Source organism: Capsicum annuum, chromosome 1 (assembly GCF_002878395.1).
Source record: "Capsicum annuum cultivar UCD-10X-F1 chromosome 1, UCD10Xv1.1, whole genome shotgun sequence".
Classification (NCBI taxonomy): domain Eukaryota; kingdom Viridiplantae; phylum Streptophyta; class Magnoliopsida; order Solanales; family Solanaceae; genus Capsicum; species Capsicum annuum.
The window spans coordinates 209487420-209511555 of NC_061111.1; the positions used below are offsets into that span (position 1 = coordinate 209487420).

The 24136-nt window shown below is 32.8% G+C and overlaps 1 long non-coding RNA gene across 1 annotated transcript; it reads right to left on the reverse strand.

The window, feature by feature from the left end:
- Positions 1–15722: 15722 nt before the first annotated feature.
- Positions 15723–20532, reverse strand: LOC124896853. Its single transcript, XR_007053266.1, has 2 exons — positions 19790–20532; positions 15723–15972 (listed from the first exon to the last, which is right to left on the reverse strand). It is a non-coding gene; the product is annotated as an uncharacterized LOC124896853 (long non-coding RNA).
- Positions 20533–24136: the final 3604 nt, after the last annotated feature.

The following is a 24136-nucleotide window of genomic DNA, read 5'->3' on the forward strand; positions in this document are numbered from 1 at the left end:
TTAATGGTTTACCATCTCCGTAAAATACCTAGGAAAGGAAAAGTGGATCTTTACAAGAGGGGAAAATCAGAAATTCCAAAGATGCATTTTGGTGTTGAAACTGTTGAAGACAAAAATTGATTCTATACGATGGGGTTTGCAGATCAGACATGGACAGACTCAGTTAGTATATTATTTTAATTTTTTTTCCATTTCGTCTGTAACAATACTTAAAAATCATATTAGGTTACATTGAAAATATATACGGTTTAACATATATGTATTTTTAAGTATTCAAAGTATGATATAGTATACTACATCACATACTGCTGCATATACTATTACATAACATTGTCTGTATGTAACTGAACTTTAAGAATGCACTTTTTGTTACACAATTCTTCTACATTAATATGAAAAAAATGCATATGTATTTTTTACTTGCATACCCTTTAATATTTATAAAATAATTTTTTTGAATGCTCTAAATTTTGTGGTATTCACTAATGCAGCATATTGATGTCTGCTTATACTACTTGAGGAAGAAGTCAAAGTATGGGTCACACAGTTCATACAAAAATGAGTCAAACAAATTATACAAATACAGTACAGGTGACTGTAACTTTATGAACGTGATTAGATCTTTGCATGATGTATATTCTATAAATCATCAAAACCTTAATGCTGGAGGACAGGAGCACCATCTTATTGAATACATCAATGGGTTTCGTATGCATGTTGCAGTGCCATGGCATACAGTGGAAGACATTTTTATTTCGATCAATATAAAGGAAAAACATCATTGGGTTCTCGCGGTTTTATCATTTTCAGAGAGGTGTATATTTTTGTATGATTCATATGAATCCAGTGGTTATTATGCGGTTGTTCTTGCTGAGATCGAGAAAATAGCAACGATTATTCTATTATGTCTCCAAGATTGTGATTTCTATGTTAAGAAAGGAATTGATCTTCAAAATCATCCAAGATACAAAGACAAAGAATCCTCAGACATGTTTGATGTTTTATTTGAAGATGATTTGCCTCAACAATCGAGTGGAAGCTTGCAAGTTTTGAATTTACATATACCAAAATTATATGTTGGAACAAAATATATTTCACTATTAAATCAGATTTGGTTTTTCTTTTGTGTAGTGATTATGGTGTCTTTATGATTATGTATGCAGAGTGCCTTTCTTATGGTCACAAAGTTGTTGCGACTGAGTTCGACCTCAACGTATTTCGTACAAGATATGTTGCACTTTTATGGGACTATGGGATCCGAAAACAAGAAACAAATGCCATTAGTGATGTCGAAGCACCATTGAGGCCTGCAAGGCAAAGTAGAATAACTAGTGTCACTGAAGTTGTTGATGTATGATGGTTGATGGATTTTTGACTTTTTGTATTTTAGAAACTAGTTTATGGATATAGGTTTTGATTGTACAGACTACTTTTTATATTTTGAATTGGTTCTATTTCATGGAGTTCTGCTATTTACTGTGAGATATTATTAAAAAAAACTTACGTAGTTTTTATATTATGTTTAAAAATACATATATCGTATAAATCAATTTTATTTAACCTAAAAATACATATGCAGTGTTAAAATCAAATATTGCAAAAATACATATGGATCATTCCTAATATGTATTTTACTATGTTGTTGTTGTTGTTCTTTAAAGTTTTTCACCACCTTCCTATATTGTTAAATATAACATGTAGTGTGAGATTTCTGGAGTTCTACCTTTTAATGTGAGATTTACTTAAAAAATACATATGTAGTTTTCATATTATGTAGAAAAATACATATGTTGTATAAATCAATTGTTTTTCAGCATAAAAATACATATGAAATGTTAGAATCAAACATTACAAAAATACAACTGCAACATACCTTATATGCATTTTGAGGATGTATTCCTTAACTATAATTATAAATTAGGATTTAAATTAAAGTGAAATTTGAAAAATTATTGTAGTTATTTACAAAATAAATATACAGTGTTGATATTTTTGCTACAAAATACATATGGATTATACTTTAAAGATATTTGCCAAGAAAATACATATGCAGTTATAGATTTGATTTTAGTTACAAAATACATATGCAATGATGATATTTTTATTAAAAATACATATGGATTATACATCAAATGTATTTTTAAAATGTAAATACATATGCAGTAATAACATTATGCAATTCAAACATATATTTGCAGAATATGTCACATATATTTAAACACTTGAACAATTAGGAATCATATACTTGTTTGGTTAATCAAAGTTGTCACATTTGGCCTAAAATATATTTACTATGTCAAAACTACATATGAACTGCTGCTAAAAAATACATGTGTAATGTACATATTTTGAAACATATATAGATCCATTATTCAAATATTACTGTCTTCAATTGTCAAATGATTCATAAATGCATTAACTAAACTGAATTAGTTCATCATTATAAAAACTAAAAAAAAATGTTTCAAGAAATAATACAGAACAAGAAATGCATCATTTGCGATATTTCCTACAAGAACGCCTATTGTGACCCTTAGCCCCACAACCACCGCATGAGTTGATATTCTTCTTTTCAAATATATCCCGACCTAATTTTCCATGATCCTTCTTTGCAAGTCTTCCTGGAGGTCTTTTGAATTTTGGAGGTAGTACTATTTCATCACGTATGTTATCTGGAATTATCCAGTCATCATTGTGTGGCAACGGGTAGATTGGAACATCATATGTCTTCAAAATAGTTTTTGGTTTAAACAAATCAGAACAGTATGGCCCCTTCTCAAAATTATTTTTTTCCAACACCATACAAGCATGTGCACATGGTATCTCATCTATTTGAAAAGCATTACATGGGCACTTTTTTTCCTTGATGCAAACAATGAAGTGTTTTTGTTTGTCGTGTACCGTATACACATATTCTGTGGCTGGTATAACCTGACATAAAAATAAAAAATTAAATGAACTGATACAAAAAGATGAATTCCATATTTCATGATATGTTGTAAGCACACCAACGTTTTTGAAAGAAAAAATAACTTATGCAATAAAAATACATATGCAGAGTACTTTTTTACGGAGCATCCAAATAAGGTCATACCGTCCTACGGGTACACAAAGCCTCGTTCTCACTGAGTATGTCATTAAACTTTCCAATAAGTGTTGTGAAGGTATATGAAGCCTCCTGCCTATTTGCACAATTTCATTTTGCAAACAGTATTCGAACTTCCTCAAGAAATTCATAAATTAACAGTTCTCTAGTTGATACAAGCACTTCATTTATTGACTCCGCAATGTTTGAAGTTAAAGTCCATCCTCGGTGAACTGTTGCATATGATCTAGCCCACTTTTCGTAACCCGCCAATTCCAAATATTTCTTCACCCTCATATCAGCTGCCTCAACTTTTTCCATTAACATGTGAAATTCTGACTTTGACTATGATTTGGCCATTGTATAAAAGATCTCCGACAATGCATCGTGTGACTTTCTGTAAAGTTTTTTCACATTACCCCATAGATGCCACATACATGAATAATGTGGAACATCTTTGTACACATCACCAATAGCCTTTATGATGCTTGAATTCCTATCAGACACAACACACATGTTTTGTCTAACCCCGTACGCTTCCTTTAGATTCTCGAAGAACCACATCCAAGATGCATCATTTTCAGAATCAAGCACACCATATGCCAAAGGAAATATATGACCTGTATACATAATTCATCATTTCAAAATAAAGCACACCATATGCTAAAGAAAAAATATAAACTGCTCATATTAAAAAAATCTGCGCAGGCCGATTTAAATAAAGTTAGGAACTGGATATGTATTTATTACAAATATAGGTCAATTAAAATGAAAATTTTATCTACCAGAAATGGTATTAATTACATATAATAAAATATAATTTCACCTAACTATGAAACATAATTAATTTTACATGTTCCATTCAGGAAACTTTGAAAATATAAGTAATTACATACAGATATGTATATATGAATTGGCTATATGTATTTTTCAAGTCAACAGCAGAAATACAAAAAAAATACAACCAATTATATAATGTAATTGATATTAAATGATACTAACCTACTCCGTCTGTTGTACATACTATTACAAATGCCTAAGTATATATTCCTCTTAGATGACTAGCATCAACAACTCCGAATGGTCTACAATGATCGAATCATTTAATGAATGCATGTAGAGCGATAAATACATACAAGAATGCATTATCATCTGTCTTCTTCATTCTTATATGTGATTCCGGATAAGTAGTATTCAACACATATAAGTATGATGACAGTTTCCCATAAGATGCTGATGGCTTACCCTTCAACTCTTCTAACACTCTTTCCTTGCCCCTCCAACATAAAGTGTATGTCAAATCCATACCAAAATCTTCCTTCATGTCATTTTTTATTTCCGTCGCACTGTATTTTTATTTGTGGTTTTTGAATTTCTATTTAACCATAACAGCTATCAACATACTAGTTGCATGAATCTTTGGATAGATCTTGTCCTTCACTGGGCAAGTATGTTCAGGTATGAATCTTCTAATTCTAAATATTTTAGTGTCTCCCATGCTTGATGCACACATTAAGAACTCCCAGTTTCTTAATTTGCAAAATAATGTATAACTGCATCAAACATGATTAAATATATTCAAAATACATATCCAATGTAATGTTTAACAAAATCAGAGTGATATAGAATGTACGCACATTTTCTTACTAGACCTTTTATTGCGCGTTTGAAACTTTTCCCTAATTGCATAGTCCTTCATGACTGACTTTAAAAAAAAAAATTGTCAAGTAAACCTGATCATCCTCAACATGCTTGTGATGTGGGTCTGAGATAATAACCTCAACAGTATCCATCTAAAAAAATCTAATGCTTGTGTATCTTCACAAACCACCAAAGCTCCTTCATTTGTTATATTTATCACTGTTTGCAAGTTGTTACAGTTGATATCTCTTTCATCAACACATATAGATGAACTTGCCAAGTTGCTTCCTACAACTTTATCCAAAATGCTTACATATAAAGGAAGACAATTCATGTCTTGTATCAGCTTTTTCTGCAGTGTAAACAACTTCAAACCCATATCGTTATGTATTTCTATCTGCCCTGCATTAGCAGTGATTTGATATTCCATTAAAATACATTTTCTGGTTAAATCCACACTTAAGTGTGATGCCAAAACATCGTGCAGGTCAACGAATGCTGCTGATGTGCTCAACAGTATAGCATCTGTGACATATTCTTCAAAGTTCTTTTCATACGTCCATCGACCAGAGTGCTTCACAAGGACTGGTATGCTTTCCATTTCTACTTGATTTAACCAATAAATAAACAAATATACATATTTGTCAGATATCACTTATTTTAACATAATAGTTACATCTTTAAGTGCAGACAAAGTTACCCAGCCAACATCTCAAAAATACACTTATATTCTAAAATTCTCAAAAAGCAAAACAAAAATACATATGCAATGTTAACATAAATCATATCAAAAAATACATATGCAGTGTTAACATTAAGCATATCAAAAAAATACATCTGGAACATACATAATTTGTAATTTGATATGTTTTATACATATTTGTCAAATGTCACTTGTTATAACACGCACTTTTCAGATTTAAGTACAAACAAAGTTACACAGTCAGCAACTGAATTTAAAAATATACATTTACACTACATTTCCTTAAAGTAAAATATATTTTCAAATATACATTTATACTATATAATTCCAACAACAGAGCAAAAATACATATGCAGTGTTAACATTAAACAAATAAAAAATACATATGAAGCAGATATTTTATACTTTTGCATGAGTTCATAGAATATCATCAAATTCAACAGATACATTCGATCATTCATGTATATAGTATTTCAGAAAAAAAATTGAATCAACTTCAATTCAAAAGTTGTTTACAATTTGTTCTACTGTTAAAACAATCAAAATAGCAACAAACGATCCTCAAAAAAATATTCGAATTCTAATTTTTTTTCCCATTAAAACAAATTTAAAGCTAAAATTTGCAACAGATACTTGAATTCCAATTTTACTGCTGCCTTGATTGTAACTCAAATTTGTTTTTTAATTTTTTCACATACAAATTAAAGTTGACAACCAAAACTTGATAGACACATTAGTAATGGTTAAAAAAAAATGAATTCAATAACAATAATGATTATGTACCTTAAACAGTAGTAATGGTTGTATTTTTAACTGACAGTTGAATTCAAACAAATTGAATAGATGAATCAACAATTGAATTTTATTCAATCAAATTACAGCATCGTTTTGCACTTGTTGTTGATTTCGAAGAAGAGGCAGTCCAGTTTGATTCAGCAAAACAGGGTAAGTTTCGAATAAATTGCTAAGAAAAGATGCAGTTCTTAATGGGGAAAAACTGAAATTTGAATTCTCAAATTATAACAAAAGTCACGTTTTTTAACAGTTTTAAATGGAAAAGGAATCTACATAATTACTTGATTGGTAATTATACCAAATATAACTCAACTAATTTCAGTTATTTAAATGCAGTAATTGTTTTGTATATGTATTTTTCCAGCAACATTTTTTATAAATACAAAATATAAGTTGCTATAAAATGTAACTATCTAACTGTTGTTATAAAACTAATAATTAGGCTCTTAAGTATGCTATATCTGAATTTTGCCCATTAATATTTAGAGCTTAGTTGGACTCTTTTTTTTTCCCTTTTATTTTCAAATTCAAATTTTAATATTCTTTAATACAAATTTTTTAATACAATATTAATACTTCTGTCCTAATAATTGCCACGGGGTTTAACAATAGCTTACCACGTGGCTTCTTCTCGTTGCTTCGTCCTCTGCTTTATAATATATATATAGATATAGATATAGATATTGAAAACATATATGACTTTCAAGAAAAAATGTCTACACTTGATATCGTCGTTTGTAATTTGCATGAATTAAATAAGAACTAGCAAATGATGCATCATTTTCGCAATATACACTATCATTTCAATTAGTCTCACACTTATAATAAATAAGATGTCATAAATTATTCCATACTGAAATATAATAGTATGAATAACATCAAATTTGATTGGTGTTTTAAATTTAGTATATTTTATTGTTAATTTTGAAAACATCATATTAAATAATATGATATTAAATCATTGAATCATCACATAAAATAGAAACACACAAAATAACACGAACATTTATATTTTTAAAATAATTATATTAAAATAATAACTAAAATTAGTATTTAAAAAGAGTGGACTTTTTTATCACAAAATAAAAAATCAACTATAAAATGACTTTTTTAATCATAAAACAAAAAATTAGCTTTTTCATATAATTTCTGTCAGTTGGACGGCTTAAATAATCAATTCATGAAGACATAAACAATGACCATTAAGTTATGCATATCATTAATTTAACTTCTCAATTAAAGATGATTTTATTTTTTATTTAAATAATTAAATTTATTTTTATCAGAAATCAAATTAACAGAAAAATATTACTTAGTTGTTATTCTGTAATAGCACCATTAGTCATCTGCATAAAAACAAATTAAATTTCTAAAACATAAAGAATACCAATAGTGTAATAAATAAATTTACGATTAAATCTAATGATAAATAAAAAAAGAAGAAAAAGAAAGTTTAATATTATGTATCATTGTAGGAGTATATGTATATATATAAGAGGTTAAGAAGTAAGAAACCTATTGCAACTCAAATTTAATTTAAATTTAAATTAAAATATTATAGTAGTTTGTTATAAGAAAATCAAAATGTTGATTGGATAAATATAAATATAAAAATAAAAATAAAAAGAAGAGTAAAAACTTTTATTTTCTATTAAAAGGGAGGATATGCTATAAAAAAAGGTACATGCAACCAAATAACTATTTATCAATTCAAAATTTTAAAGTAGCAATTTTGATCAGCGTGGGTAATTTGAGTGAGGAATGTGTATTTATTATTATTATTATTATTATTATTATTATTATTATTATTATTATTATTATGCCACTGTTACTATTACCATGATGACTGCCACTATATTATTTTTTTTCCTCGTCTTATAACTAATCCTACTACTCCTAAGTATTGGCACTATTTGTATGCTATAACCCAACTTACCTGCATTGAAATTATGCCTTCTCGAGGTGTTAAAAATAATGCACGTGAATTTAATTTTTTTAGAGAGAGAAAAAACAGCCTCTCTCTAAAATTTCTCTCTTTTCCCCTTCTTCTACCCACTTGATCTAAAAGGATTACCATCTCTCATATTCTCCCGTCGATTTCACCGGAACTTTCAGATTCCCCGGATATCTCTATGGTCGTGGCCACAGAAATGCCAATGAAGCTATCCTATTGGGAAATCAGAAAGGGTCATATTATACCTCAGGATCACAATCCTCAGATAAAGGAAGCTACTCCTACTCACCTAATCGAAGGAGAAGACATTTCCCAATTCCCTGAGGAACAAGCGCACCTATACAAACCATAGGAGTTCTCTGTCATCATCAAATTGGTGGGGAAAAAAGTGAATCACTCTTACCTCAAGAGGAAACTCATAGAAATATGGAAACTAAAAGAGGCATTTCCCTTGATTGATCTTGGTCCGGATTACTTCATAGTTAAATTATCCGAGAAAAAATCACAACAACAAATTCTTCAAGATAGTCCATGGTTTGTGGCAGGAGCATATGTGTCAGCTAGGGTTTGGGAACCAAATTTCATTCCAAAACACTCAACAATTGAATCCACAACCATTTGGATCTGATTACCCAATTACCTACTGAGTATTACGATGGATCTATCTTAGATAGAGTGGGAAGAAAAGTGGGGAAACTTCTTAAGGTCGATGCATGTACCTTAACTACACTCAAAGGTTGATACGTATACATACAATTTTCTTTAGATGTGCCCCTCAAATCGAAAATCACCACTGGGAGACACAAGCAATCAATTATCTATGAAGGGGAGGGCTTTCTTTGCCTCTTATGAAAAATTAGGACATGTCTCCAACATATGTCCCCAAGGACCATCATTGGGAAATTCCAACATTTTGGATACCAGACGAATCCAATTAGCAATAAAGGTTCATGGCAAATAGTCAAATTCAATAGGAAGAAGAAGGACCCCAGAAAACAACAACATGCAACGTAAAACCTGGCTCAGAACGTGAAGGTTAAATTATTCGATGTTGGGTCAGGTAAGTTTCTCGATCTTCCCTTCTCAGGAACCACCCCACCCCCACTGAAGGCACTTCAACAAGCGGCGCTAAGGGAAAGGGTGTGAAGACGGCAACCAATTACCTAATGGATCGGGTCAAGGTTATGGGCCTATCAAGGCGAATCATCTTCCTGATAGGAGGAATTCTACTAGCAATACGAAAAGCCCCAACTCCCATAACCCAAATCCCCTTTAGGAAATGCGGTGAATGGGTCAAACCTCCTCCAACAAGCCCCATTAGGTAAGGCCCTATTCGTCTCCCAGGACCAACTAAATCAGGCCCAATACTTCTTAGGACCAATTGTCTCTCTCCCAAAATCTGAGTTGGATACTTGTCCGAATATCCACTCTCCCTTCCTCTCTGGTACCTAAACGACACGACCCTCTAATGAAAATCTATCAACGCACATCAATGATGAGCCTGATTGTGCCATCTCCAAGGTCATCTCATTAACTGACGCATGCGCCAGTAATGATGGAAATCGAAGGGTCAGCTCCCAAAATGACCTTTTATCCCCTTCCACCCAAAATAATTCTCAAATCTTCTACTCTACAAGCTTTAACTCTCTTCCTCAACTTTCTTCCAATGTCTCATCCAAACTCGAGTCTAGATCATCCAGTGATACTTATATTGAAACCTCTAGAAAGGGACTATGTTCCCAAGTCGTGGTTAGAACTATGCCTACCACAGCTGGTGATACCTCTAACAATCCAGCTAAAGAGGAGAACCTCCATTATTCACATTCATGACCCCCATTATCTCTCCCAGCTGGTGAGGAAGGGCATCAACCAGGGTCTAGCCAACTATGGTCAAAATGGGTGGATGACCACCATGATGACCATATTTAACCAGATCCTAATGAGCAATATATCCCTGGAGATAATCTCCTCAGAGCTAAACAAGATGTGCCAGCAATACCATCTCTCCTCATGAAGGGCCTAACTTTTGTGAAAAACTCTGGGACCCCCTAAGATAATGGTAACTCCTATCCCTCAATGTCCCTCTCTATTTCATCTCTCACTGGAATGAAGAAAAGGTCCAAAACCATAGAAATCTTAAGAGAGAGCAATAGAGAAATAGAGAAGATCCTAGATACCTTAAAAGTCTCTCAGACAGAGGTCGTAAACCTAGGAAAACCTCCCAAATATCTCTTTGAGGAACTCATAAGCGAACTCCTTATAGTTCTTCTTCCTCAGGATCTCTACAAATTTGACTTAGAAATCAAGTTGCCAGGACTAGGAATCTTCTTCTCGATACTCACGAATCCCCTCTCCAAAAAAGAAGAAGGAACCAATGAATGCCACCCTGAATTCACTGGACAAGGGCAAGGAAATCATGGAAACCCCCCAAACCCCACCTTCTCTCAAATGCATGCGATCATATAGAATGTTAGGGGAGAAAATAATGCTGAATTCAAAAGACATTGTCAGGACATGATTAATATCCATAAGCCCTCTCTGTTAGATTTGCTTAAAAATAGAATGTGAGACCACAAAGTCCTGACTAGTATGTTAGGTTTCAATAGTCAAATTTAATTCCCTGCTTCAGGGAACTCTGGGGGAATTGTTATCATATGGGACTCTTCTTATATGGGTATCCAAGACATCTCTATATCCCCTCAAGTGATTCATGTTGTTGTTATGGTACACTTTACTCCTTTCCATTAGTTTTGTAGTGCCATTTATGCTAGTACTAACCTAGATGCTAGACTTACTCTGTGGGAGAACCTAATTTAATTTTTTGAATCTATCAAGATATCCCCTGTAGCCCCTTGGCTCATTGGGGGGTATTCTAATGAAGTGATAACAACTTCAGAGAAATTCGGGGGGAACAATATCAAGGTCAACAGAACTGGTGCCTTCTGGGATTGCATCAACAAATACAATCTTTTGGATCTAGGTTTCAAAGGTAGCAAATATACCTGGATAAACAAAAGGTACAAGCACAGAAAAAACCTCATCCTAGAAAGATTAGATAGATGCCTGACCAATGAGGCTTGGCTCCACCTTTTCCTTGAGACCTCTGTCTCCCATCTGGCCAGAACCTATTCTGACTATTGCCCTCTTCTTGTTAATATTCTCAAGATCCCCCTTCCATTGAAAAACCCTTCAAGGTAGAATCCATATAGTGCTCCTACCCTGATTTTATCAATGTAGTCAAGAACTTCTTTCCTAACTCTAAAACCCTCATTGATGCTACCAAGGACTTTGAACTCCAAGTAAAGCTTTGGAATAGGTCCACCTTTGGCAATATCTTCCACCTAAAGGCTAGGATCCTAGCTAGAATAGCTGGCATTCAGAAGTCCCCTTGTATCCCACCAGCCCCTACCTTCACAATATGGAGGAAAACCTCTTTAAAGACTTTAGCAATATTCTTAGACATGAGCAGGACCTTTGAAGACTCAAATCCAGGGTCAACTGGCTAGCTGATGGTGATGCTAACACAAAATTCTTCCACACTACTACCCTTAATAGAAAGAGAAGGAATAAGATTAATGCTCTAAAAATAGACAATGGAGAGTGAATCAAATCCCTACAAGACTTTAAGGACCATGTAATCTCCTTCTACAAGAACTTTTTCAACTCTGATCACCTTTCCTCCCCTAGAAAGTGCCATCCTAACCCTTCTTCTAGGAGATCCTAATCCCTACAATAATGCTTCCAACCTTAAGAGCTTCAGGCCTATTGGTCTATGTAACACCCAATACAAGCTTGTTACAAAGATCATTGCTAGAAGACTTAGGACTTTTCTGTCCAATCTCATCAGTCCTATCCAAGCTAGTTTCCTTCATAAGAGAAGAACCTCTGATAATGCCATCATTATTCAAGAGGTCATATCCCACTTTTAAAAGATGAAAGGAAAGCAGGGTAACATGATCCTCAAAATTGACCTTGAAAAAGCTTTTGATAGACTGAAATGGTCCTTTATTAGGCAAACCTTGCACTTTTTCAAGGTCCCTCTCAGACTTATTTATTATGTGTATGGAATTTTTGTCCAGAAGAATCAACCATGAGGTTGACATCCTAGACTGGAAACCCTTTTTCAAAAGTAGAGGAGGCTCTCCTCTCTCTCACATCTTCTTTGTTGATGATCTTAACCTTTTTGCCACAGCCACCTCCAGCAACTGTGTCACCATCTGAAATGTCCTCCAAAGTTTTGCCTTTCACTCAGGTCAAAGAGTTAACCACTCAAAGTACAAAGTAATCTTCTCTAGAAACTACAAAAGATAAGATAGAGACCACCTATCTCAAATCCTCTCTATCCAGGACGCTAACTCCTTGGAAAATACTTGGTCTTCCCTATTCTTCATAAAAGCCCTTGCTACAGTGACTATCAATTCATCATTGATAACATGAATGCCAAGATGGCTGGTTGGAAAACCAGTATGCTTTCTATGGCTGGGAGGATCACACTTGCTAAATCCTCCCTTAACAGTATTCCTACTCATGTCATACAATAGACTCTCCTTCCCTCCATGATTCACTACATGATAGATAGAATTCAAAGGAACTTCATCTGGGGCACCACAGTAGAAAAAAGAAAAATACACTTGGTGAATTGGGACATTCTCCCCCTCTCAAAAAATGAGGGTGAATTACGTATGCAGATCTCTAGCTTTAGGAATAAAACCATGAGTGCCAGCTTAGCCTGGAGATTCTACCATAACATGCCTAGTTTATGGGCCAGTGTTCTTAATTATAAATACAACCACAGGCCCAACTCCAATGCTAATGGCACTTCTAGAATCTGGAGATTCATCCAGTTTGGGGTTAATAGGTGCAACCTAGGGACCCATTGGGTGGTTCACTCTGGGATAAATGTTAAATTCTGGTCAAACAGATGGATCCCTCACTGGGAACCCCTCAGAACTATGATTCAGGGGCCTCTCCACCCCCAGGAGGAATCTATCTCTCTGACCAATGTTTGGAATAATGAAAACTGGCTTTTTCATGACCTCTCCATCCAACTTCCTCAGGACATCATCACCAAAATCAAGTGCTTCTTCTACCATAACCCCAGAATCAGCAAGGATCATCCCATATGGGGCATTAGTAGAAATGGCCTCATCACATGTCAAAGCATGTACCACCTCCTGGTAAAGAGAAATCTTTCTAATCTGAACCTTCCCCATAAATTTTTCCAATGGATTTGGAAATCCAACTGCCCTCCTAAGATTAAAACCTTTCTATGGCTTGCCCATCACAATAGACTCCCTACCTCTCTTCTTCTCTCCAAGAAAGGCCTCCCTATATCCCAAAGTTACAGTCTCTGCAACCATCATACTGAGGATATCCCTCATATCCTCTTCAATTGCCCAATGTCCAAAGACTTTTGGATAAATCTTCTCCTTAAAGGCACCAGACCCTATAGAGTCACCATTGATAGCCTGATGTCCAGTAACGAGCATCGAACTTGGTCTAACCTAAAAAATCAGAGGTATGACCACATCCTTAACTGGCACACTATCCTTATCTTCAGCCTCTGGGGTATATGGAAGAATAGGAATAGGAGTTTTTTTTGACAAGAAGAAGGAAAAACCTTCATTTAGGATTATCTATGGGGAAGTTGTGGAATACATGCACCTTGCTGTTACAAGCTGAACACTGATGATGCTTGTCTAGGCGACCCAGGTAAATATGGAATTGGGGGAGGGGTTAATTAGGAATAGTGCTGGGGGATGGGTCATGGGTTTCTCCAAAGGTTTCCATCGAACCACCAACAATCATCTGGAACTCCTAGCCCTTAGAGAAGGCCTTCAACTTGCTGAAGAGTCTAACCTTACCCCTATTGAAATCAATGTGATTCCTTAGAAGTAATTCTCATGTTGTCAAAAGGTAATTCAATATATAATGATATTGTTGATGATTGCAGGTCAAGGCTAAGAAAGCTAGCCAACCCACAGATGGTGCACTACTATAGGGAGCAAAACGGGGTGGCGGATGCCTTGGCAAAGCTCGGAGCAAATTCAGATATCCAATAGGGGACTATACTTTTTGAAGTTCCACCCATGTGTGCTCGAAATGTTATGTGGGCAGACATTGCAGGAACTTACTTTGTTAGATTACTTAAGACTAACTTAGTGTATTCCCTAGAGGAATTGCAAACCTCTTTTGTACTAAACCCGGATTGATGTTGGATTAATCTTATTTTGGTAATGCAATGTCTTTTAACCCAAAAAAAATTAAATTATGCCTTCTCTCATACATTTTGAGAATCGTGGTAGAGTGATCTCATTTTCTTCCAAAAAAGGGACTCTCTTTAAGCCTAGAAAAAAATATTTTTTTATGCAATTACTTCTCCATCTAAATAGAAAACTTGCCCTCCTTTAATATAGAAGCCAGTAGTTACAACTGATTTGGATTTAAGAAAGTGTATTTTAAATTTATATAAATTTTTAAATCCTAAATTTTAGTGCTGTGTAACTATCTCTAAGAGAATTTTGTGGAAAGACAGTTCAACAAATGTGGGCTCTAAAACAGATTTGTGAAAGTGTCTTAATTTTATAACATATCACGGCTACTCCTAAACACATTACACAAAAGATTTACAAATAAAATCAAGTACACATCACTTATATAAACGACTATAAACCTATAATTCAAAGAAAATTCTATTTTCTTGTCTTCTCGAGATTAACAGGCATTCCGTATAAAGATTTTTCTTTCTTTCTTTCGTAAAAAAAGAAAAGGTGAACCATTGGGCGTGTGCAAGGCCATGAAAATTGCTAAAATAAGCATCTACACGTTTCTTATGACCATGAAACTTACACTTTTTTCAACCACACCATTTTATTAAGAGCAACAAAATTTAATTGATCTTCCCAATTCTCTGATAACTTCCATCATATACGAATTTGAGGATGTTTTCACCCTAGAAGATCACTTCTATTTTCTCTTCATCTCATCATCAAACGAATTTTAAAGAAGAGGCGTAAGAGGGAAAGAAGAAGAGATTCGTCAATAAAACAAATTTTAAAAGAGAGAAAGAAGATTTTGGTGAGTACTATTTCGAGATGAGAAATAAAAGGGAAGGAAGAAGAGTTTCGTCAAGAGAAAGAAAAAGATGAGACAGTTTGTTTTCACTAGGAGAAGAAATTAAAATGACTCATAACCGGTCATATAGATATGTATTGATATAGAAGATTTTGGAAGTGGCTGTAACTGATTTTGTGTGGCAGTTTATTTACATAGTAATTATCTAATTTGGTAGCTTTTTGTGAATTCACAGTGTTTTTTATGAATTTATTTTTAATTTATTTTTTTAGTGAATTAACAATTATTTTTAAAAACTTATTTTAATTTTTAATAATGGCAGTTAATGTTTTTTAAAAAGTTATTTTAATTTTTAATACTCTTTGTTTGTGATGCTGACACGTGGCGTTTTTGCCTTTCTTATTATATAAAATTAATATACGTACCCGCGCGTTGCACGGATTATTTCAAAATGAAAAAAAGAGCTGAGGTAATTGAAAGAATCTTGTCTTCAAGTTCTGATCATCTTAAATATTTGCTAAAACATTATAAAGTTATACTAACAAAACACTATTATAACATGAAAGAAGCTGAACCACAAAAAATTAAATATATTTTCTTAAAAATTCATATTGAACATCAATTTTATCCACTCAGACATCTATTTATGTTTCATAAGTTTGTGGCAAGATAGGAATGATGGAGAAATTCTTTCAACATTTCCCTTCACCAAAATTGAACCTGACAAAACATAAAACATATGTCAACAGTCATACTTATATGAGAAAAATCAAATTGATGTTAGCTATATTTGGAATTCAGAATTTGAAATAATAAAAACTATTTTTGTTAAATTTGTTGCTTGATGAAATTTCTTGTTATTTATTATTGAGAAATGGTGTGAAAAAGGAGGATAGTGGACCTCACTTAATTTCAACCTTGTTGAAATCTTTTTCGTTGTCCAGTTAACTTTGTTAAGACTCTTTCTTCATAAAAATAGTTTCTACCCATTTGATATACCAACTGAGATTGCAAAATTGACAAATTTAGACTTATTTCTACAATTGTTTCAATAATTGCAAATTTATATTTGTTTCTCCCAAATGACTATCTTTTTGAAGACACACTTGAATCTTAGATTATATAATAACACCTTGATAGAAAAGTCAGTTTTAATGTCATATCCTTAATTGTTTACTAATGTAATTTCACATCTTCAATGTCAAGATGTGACCTCATATTCACTTAGGCCCTTAAACTAAGGCTTGTACCTATCAGACCCCTTAAGTGCTAAAATTGATATCAATCTGACACAAAATGCTGATTTGGCAAGGAGAGTGTAACACACTCTCCTTGGACGCGTGAATTGAAGAAAAAAATAATATTTTACTTTTTTTTAATTAAAAAAAATTATATTTAAATTATTTTATTAATATAATTTTAAATTATCCTAATTTCTTAATTTTTTTTAAAAAAAGGAAACCCCCCCTCTTCAGCGTCTTCTTCACACAACACCCCTCCCCCCTTCTTCACACAACCCTCCTTACCCTTCATTTCAAAGTCTTTCTTCACACCCCTCTTTTCAGCGTCTTCTTTACACAACCCCCTTCTCTCGTATCGTCTTCTACACACACACCCTTCTCATTGTCTTCACACCCTCCTTCATTCTTGTCGTCATCACACACTCCACCCCCCGTAACGTCATCTTATATATATACACACATAAAGAGATTGGGAATGAACAACCAAAGGAATTTCATCAGATTAAATTAAAAAAAAAGAACATTGAAAATCAATAGAGCAAATTGGAGAGGATGTGAGAAAAATTTCTTTCTATTTTTACAAAATCAGTTAAAGAAATCTTCTTTTCATTTATTAATGGAGTTGTTGATTTAACAATAATTATGTGTGTATTGCTGACTCTGTGCGTATGTGTGCAGACGACGGGGGGAGGGATGTGTGAAGGAGACGACTCTGTGTGTGTTGCTGATGTTGTTAATGGAGTTGCTCTGTGTGTGTGTTGATGATGTTGTTAATGAAGTTGCTCTGTGTGTGTGTTGCTGATGTTGTTAATGGAGTTGTTGTATGTGTATGTATTGCTGATGTTGTTAATGGAGTTACTGTGTATGTGTGTATTATTGATGTTGTTAATGAAATTGATGTGTGTGTGTGTAAAGACGATGGGGGAGGGGTGGGGTGAAGAAGACGACTGGGTGGGTGCTGGGGTGTTTTTTATCTTTTTTTTTTTTAATTGAGATTATTGTTAAATAGATAAGTAAATAGAAAAATATAAAAAAATCAGTAATTCCACGTATTATTTTTTTTGTCACGTGTTTTTTCTAATTGACAAATTTTACCACGTCAGGCGAGTGTATTACACATACTTTATACCTGTTGCTGATTAGGCAAAAAATGTTCAATTGGAATAAAATTCGGGAGATTTAGGGGTTTGATAGGTACATGCCTTAGTTTAGGGGTCTAAGTGAATTTTCGGGAGGGGTCTAAGTGAATTTTCGGGACAAGTTTGAGGTCCTATCGATGGGTTTGGCCTTTATATTAATTTTAAAGGAATTATAGTTTATTCCAAGATATTCAAATGCTTAATGAAAAGTATTTTGCTTCCGAATGCACCTATTTTAATATGGATAAGATGATAAAAAGAGCAACCTACAAATTTCTGGCTTGGTTCTATGCGCAACAGACATTGAACACCACTGGTTATTGTATGGCAAACTTCAAAGGTTGTTTACCACTACTGAGAATAGGACTCTCTCTCCATGCAACCTTTACAAACTACTCCTGATGAATCTATATCACATCTATCTAAAAGCACACTTTCACGCTTCAAATTAAGTGTCCGACCTCTCATTTTCATGTGACCAAACTTCCAATGCAGCCCCCACCCCCACCCACTTAAACAAAAAAAGAAGAAGTTCATGACATGTTACTAAACTATCCAATACAGAAGATAAAAAAGAATTATCACCTTTAAGAAGTGTGAAAACTTTTATTTCCAATTTGAACATCTTTTTTTTGAGATAGCTCAAAAGTTGGTCATATAATAAGTTTCAAAGGAATCACTATCAAACTTCTGCCTTTAAATCTTATCAAAAGATAAAACTTATCACCTGAAACTATGGACAATTTAAGAGATAGTTGTTTGCGTTCAAACACCAGCTAAAAACAAAAAACTATCAAATTTTAGTTAAAATTAATATTTTTTTAAATAGTGGCATTTAAATGAAAAAAGGGACCTAAAGTGTGAAATGTTTAATTAAGCTCCTGCCGAAGTTCTATTATAATTCTACTAATGGTTCTATTATCGAAATTCCCCATAAATCTTATATTGCTCTTGCTCAGGATGGAAACATACTGTTATTATGTGTCCGAAGTATCGGACCAATGATCACCCATGACTTCTTTAACGTGTCCTTAGGTATCGTCCCAAACCATAAATTATTTACTCATGAAAGTTGACAGCAGCCGAAGAATCGTTACCCGCTAGTATGAAAGACCTAAATGGACAGACTAAAGAAAATCCTAATCCTTAACATGATTGGTCCTACCAAGACCACGTGCAGCAACATCAGTGGAAATCATTATAGGACTTCTGCCACTTTTAAAATCAGTCGGCACCCAATCTCTCTCATCCTGGCTTTTATCACCATGAATGGATAAAGTTGGCCATCCATCCATTCTCAACTCTTTGATCGAATTATAATTTGGGGCACTCATAGAAAACTAATAAACTGTAAAAGAATTAAAAGAAAAAATTATAAATGAATAATTGATGATCAACCCAAAAGCCTTTTAATCTGCAAGAGACAGTAAATAAAATTGACGAATAGGACTTACTGATTTTTGTCGACAATTTATATATATATATATATATATATATATATGGCAGAAAATTTTTACAATTGTCGGAATAGACGGGTAAAGTATAAAATTCAAAATGCAGCTCCATTGGATTTTCCCGATAAAATCAGCAGAGTTTTATGTTTTAAATTTTACACAAGACAGGCAAAATTAGTAGTATTATGCAAAATCATAGCATCTACGTATGGACAAAATCATCATCAACACATATGAAACATTTCGATTCTACCTCTCAACCTAACAACAACAATAAATCAATGGCTTCTTCACTTTCTTCCCTTTTCTTCTCTAACCCTCGCCCTTTTCGCCCTCCTCTAAATCAATTCCAATTCCTATCTCGTATTTCCTCTTTGCACCTTCAATTTCTCAGGTAAATCTCCCCCACCCACTCCGTTGCCTCTTCATCCTTCAGAGCCACGCGGAGAAGAAGTCGTTTGCGGTGGCAACAGGATCGACACACATAAAAGTAAGGATATTTTTTTTTCCCAAAACTTTGAACTACAAATAGAGAAATCTAAGGAATTGCATCCTTTCTAAATCTCACGAGCATTTTATACTGCATATTATCTTTGGCAACAACTTATTGGCATAGACCATTAATGGAGCACTTGGATAAGAAGAAAAAATCTATCTATACAAAGAAAAGGAATAAAATGAGTGTCTAAATACTTGTAAATACCTGGCAGATACGTTTTCTGGAAAGCAATTTCTCAAATTTTCATGGTGCACAACTCGTATCTATAGCCACTACTTTAGTCCATAAAAATCCCATCAGATTGACATAAAACCCATCTTCCTCTTCTGATATGAAATCAAATTTTGCTTTGCTAAAAAAGTAGAAATTGGACCACAAAATTAATTTGTTAGGAAAAACCTAATGAATTTTCAGTGATCGAAAAAGAAATTGTGGAAAGAAAATTCATTTTTTTTGAAAATCAAAGGAGTGTCTTGCTTATGAACTAAAGCGACGTTTTTTTTTTTGTGAAAGAACGGAAGAGAGGTTTTCTCATAGTAAAATAACGGTTATTGGTTGATTTTAAATTCACAATTTTTATTTTAAAAAACTGAACTCTTATTTTTAAACAGATTATTTATTTATTTTAATTATTTATTTTTATTTAATACTGATTTTTGTGGTGCTTACACGTGGCTGTTTTTGCCTCTCCTATTATGTATATATATAGATTCTTAATTTTTAATATTCTTTGTTTGTGGTGCTGACACATGGTGTCTTTGCCTTTGTTATTATATATAAATAGCAATAAATAGATAGTATATAGATATAGATGGTAATTGAAATGAGAAGATATGTAAACTAGCCAACTAGTGGGTTAGGACGGTCTGCACGGTTGTTGTCAGGTCCGGCTTCAAAGTGAAGCGACCGAAGCAAGTGTTTTAGGCCTCCAATTTTTGGAGGTCTCATTTTCTTTAAAGCATTATAGGTTTGTAGTTTTTTAAGATTTTTTTTTTAGAAAATATTAAATATTTCTTAATATTTTCTTCACCACATGGTCTTAAGCTCAAATAGAAATATCACTTTAGAAATTCAAGATTAAAGTTGACAATTAACATTAAAAAAATTTCTTTTAATACTCTCAAATCTTAAGAAGAACATCTAATAAATAGAGGTAACTCAGAAAACCTTACCTTCTATTTATTATTTTAATTAATGGAGACAAAAAGAATTAAAGCAACGATTACAATGGAATCGAAGAAGTTGAAAGGTAAGATGTATTTGAATCAACCAAAAAGATTTTATTATTTAACGAACGCATATTTTTCTTGATCCTATATAATTGTCTTGGCTGAAAGAAGTTTTTTAAAAATGAAATTTCAAAAATATTACTTAAACTTAAAAAGAATATTGCAAGAGATATCAAATGAATTAAGCATGCTGTTAATTGAAAAGGGATTTCTTTGGATAAATCAATTACAAAACAGTTTTATTTATAATTTTACACCTCAAAAAGCTATAAATATAGATTTGTAAAAAAAATCCAAAGCCTCATTTTAAAATTTCGATTTAGGCCACCATATATGTTGAGCCGCCCTGGTTGTTGTCTATGTGAATTGGGTTTTAAAAAATGCTTTACGAATAAATTATATATTTAAGTCTCGACTAATTTAATATTAATAACGTGAGAAGAGTGAGGTGGGTTTCTAATTTAATCTGAACTCCATTGCTAAGTAAGAAAAAAAAGGAGTGGAAAAAATAACTGTGAGGGAGCGAGTTGTGTTGAATAACTTCTGATACAAACATTTCAAAAGGTATTAAAGAATTGTTCAATGATAGTGATTGCTTCCTCCCAATTTTCTTGTTGCTATCTGAATCAAAAAGAGATTTGGAAGAAAATTCTCTTCTTTTGATAAGGAGGAGAAAAATCTCTCCAGGAAGTTGTTTTGCCTTTGTAGTGGTCAAAAAAAGGACTCAATACTTTTGCAGTGTACAGTTCAAAGCGTACCACGACCATTTGAATGTGGTTGTGAGCATCTAGCATTACCTGTAAGGTAATGATACATTGATGGATTTAGTCATCAAGAGTGTGAAGTTTAGGTTTGAAGCAATAGACTTACATCTACATAAATGAGGTATCCATAGAAGCTATAATACAAATGGTGGTGATATTGCAACAATAAAATTTGTCCTTCTTGTGTTGTGCAATATATTAGATTGAATTCTTGAACTTTTTTATAGATATTATGAAGATAAATCCAAATTGAGATATAGAGGAGACAAAGGTTATGATATGATCCATCTCAGGGAATAATGGTTCTATTAGGAGACTAGTAACATTGTTGAATATAAAAGATGAAGCCTATGAAGTGCATGGCCAGTCTCTTTGTTAAACTTCTAAAGGTTCAGATTCCTCGCAGTCATATTAGGAACATTGACCATTGTGGCTTGAAATAACCTTTAGGCTTAAGCAGATGAATATGTTTATTCGGGTAAGTGATTTGTCTTAGATTATTTTTAATGTGACATGTCCTGGAGCAGAATACATATGATTGAGGAAGCTTCATAAATTCAAGATTTAATTGAAAGGAAAATAGGAGTAATAATTTTTAAGAAATGGGGAATAAGTTATTGACTATAACATATTAACTAAGGTGGATTGGAGGGAGACTTATAAGTTGGTAAAAGGAAAAGAAGATCACAGTTCAGTTCCCATTGAATTCAACAAAGGTTAACAGTCTTTTCTAATTTAAGCTATCAAACTTCATATGAAAGTTCTTACACTGATGCCTTCTCTATTCTCACCTCACTTCCTGTTAGTCACTTGTAAAGAAATAACAAGACCTTATTAGCATAAAGAAAACAGAAGGATCTACCTAAATGGCAAGCTTAACCTTTTAAGGTCCTTCAGTACAGTCTCTTAAAATCTCATGAAGTAGTAAGATTGACTTAAGAACTGCCAAAGACATCTCAACCTCTTTAACTATGGTGTCTAGGCCAACTTGTTCTCACCTCAACTAATTTTACGGTGTACTTGCTACCTCATAAGACTTCTCAACTTAGGATCTGATAAAAAAATGATGCGACAATATCCATTCTTCATATCTTGTCATGTAACTGATCTCTTTTCCAAACAAGAGTAGATAATGAAGCTCAACTTGAAGCCATCATGCAATGTCTAAACACCTTTTTTCCTTAACCTTAATCGAGTGCTACATTTTCTTCAAGTATTTTTCAGCCAAGGTAACTAAGATTGTTAGTAATTTCTATTTTATGGACTCACATATTAATATACTATACATAGATAGGCTATCAATAAAGAAACCTAATTTATGATCTAATAACATATTAAAGTTTTTGGGTCTAAAAGTAAATATCTATTAGTGCGGATTTAATTGGAATTATGGAAAATTCATGGACCTTTTTTAAAGTTTGATGGAAACTTATAGAAAAGGCACCCTTCTGGGAAAGGCACCTTTTCAACTGAAAAGGCACTTAAATGTATTATATATAATCGGTCTCTAAGTTAGATAGCTCATCTTTTCTTTTCTGTCCATTTTTGAGAAGAAACAACTAAAGAGCGGTATCAAAACTTAGAAGATTCAATCTCTTTGATTCACTTATTGTAATGGAACAAGTTTAGTGTTTCTATCATTCTTCTATATTTATGTCATTGTTTAATGATTTACTTGTGATTTTGTGGTAAATTCTTTATAGTTTTCCAACAAATAGTATCAGATCACAGTCTTATTAGATCATTAGATATGATTTTCAGCATTACGAAAATATGGCGTTCTGCAAAATTGAAAGTTTATGTTATTGTTATTCTAAGAGATGAACTATAATGCAGAGTTTTAATTTTTCGGTTAGAAACCTATTGTTAGTCATGAACTTTATTTGGTTCCTTATTTGTTATTTCATTTTTCTTTATAAAGAGATGAAAACATTTCTATGGTTATAAAATTGACATTCAGCTGACATGGTCCCAACTTAAATTTGATAAAAGTTGGAGTTTTATATTCTCCATTTGTTGCAACATTTATGAATTAAATTTTATTATAGTGATTGAATTGCTTGTTTCAAATTTTGAGATTGTGGGGTAGTTTGTTTTCGTTTTTTCTTATCTTTATTATGGAACAAGTATTAAACGAGGGATTTGGAGATCAAGAAATTTTTAGATAGATTTTGTCAACTTCTGTTAAGTTAATTTTTTATTTTTTTAATTATTTATACTTCTTGTTCAGGTGAGTAGATTGAATCAATATGTTGCCAAAGTAACTTCTATTGTTTAGATTTAATTTACTTTGAACATATATACATGTTTTTTATCTATGAAAAATAATTATCCCAAAGGAGATTATTTTGGCCAGTTTATGAATAGTTATGAACATGTGATACATTTGTAATACATGTTGATAATGTGTCGATTCAAAGAAAGGCATATTGTTAGGTCGTTTTAGTAATCAATGTTCATGAACTATGTATAAGAGTACCATTTAAAAGTTATTATTTTTGTCCAAAGACTAATGTTGTGTTAGATATCTTGAGATAGACACTTTTGTGTATATGTGT